Genomic DNA, 1,516 nt, shown 5'->3' with positions numbered 1-1,516 from the left:
TTCATAGATGACTGCACAAAATATTGTTATGTATATTTATTACATAGCAAAGACGAAACCTTAGAAAAATTTAAAGAATTTAAACTTGAGGTCGAAAATCAACTTAAAACAACTATTAAAGTAGTTAGAAGCGACAAAGGAGGCGAGTATGATGGTCCATTCAATGCATTATGTAAAGAACATGGAATAATCCATCAAACTACAGCTCCTTACTCACCAGAATCTAATGGAGTTGCTGAACACAAAAAAACTCTAAAAAAGATGATGAATGCAATGTTGCAGGAATCTGGGTTACCCTAGAACATGTGGGGGAAAGTGTTGCTTACCACACTAATTATATCCTCAACAAATTTCCACACAAGGTAATTGGCAAAAGTTGCGGTACCACCACCAAAGAAGGTCTCTATTGGACCTAGAACAGTGAATTGCATCTTCATCGGATATGCACATAACAGTAATGCTTATCGATTTCTGGTACATAAATCTGAAATATCAGACATTCATGTAAATACAGTCATGGAATCAAGAAATGCATATTTCATCAAAAATATTTTTCCATATAAGGAAAAACAAGGTTCAAAACGAACTCGAGAAGAAAGAGACAATGACAAAAACTCAGAAAATGAGACAAACGTCGAGATTTCTATAAATGATATTTCAGAAAATGGAGAAAAAGATGAACCTCGAAAGAGCAAAAGAGCTCGAAAAGAAAAATCTTTTGAAGAAGATTTCCTAATGGCATTTTTAGTAGAAAATGTTCCAAAAACTTTGGTAGAAGCCATGGCTTCACCAGAAGCTCCATTCTGGAACGAAGCGGTCAGGAGTGAATTTGATTCGATCATGCAAAATTATACTTATTACATAACGGATTTACCACCTTGCTGCAAAGCATTAGGGAATAAATGGATAATGACATGAAAACCTGGTGGAAAATACAAGTCTAGGCTTGTAGTTCAAGGATTCCGACAAAAGGAAGGCATTGACTATTTTGATACATACTCTCCAGTGACGAGAGTAACATCAATAAGACTGATGATAGCAATCACAACCTTAAGAGACTTAAAAATCCATCAAATGGATGTAAAAACTGCTTTTCTAAATGGTGATTTAGAAGATGAAATTTACATGAAACAACCTGAAGGTTTTGTCATTCCCGGACAGGAAGACAAAGTATGTCGACTTGTAAAGTCACTTTATGGGCTTAAACAAGCTCCTAAACAATGGCACGAAAAATTTGACAATACAATGATGTCAAATGGTTTCAAAATTAATGAATGTGACAAATACATATACTACAAAACTACCAAAAATGCGTATGTTTTGCTATGTCTATATGTAGATGATATGCTCATTATTGGAAGCAATAAAGACATTATCAATCAAACAAAGAACATGCTCAAAGGGACATTTGAGATGAAAGACTTGAAATTAGTAGATGTAATTCTCGGGGTTAAAGTCACAAGAAATTTAAACAGAATTATCTTAACCCAATCTCATTATGCTCAAACAATATTAA

The sequence above is a fragment of the Brassica oleracea genome, chromosome C6 (assembly GCF_000695525.1).
Source record: "Brassica oleracea var. oleracea cultivar TO1000 chromosome C6, BOL, whole genome shotgun sequence".
In the NCBI taxonomy this organism is placed as follows: domain Eukaryota; kingdom Viridiplantae; phylum Streptophyta; class Magnoliopsida; order Brassicales; family Brassicaceae; genus Brassica; species Brassica oleracea.
The sequence above is the reverse complement of the archived record's forward strand: the minus strand, read 5'-3'. Positions refer to the sequence as shown.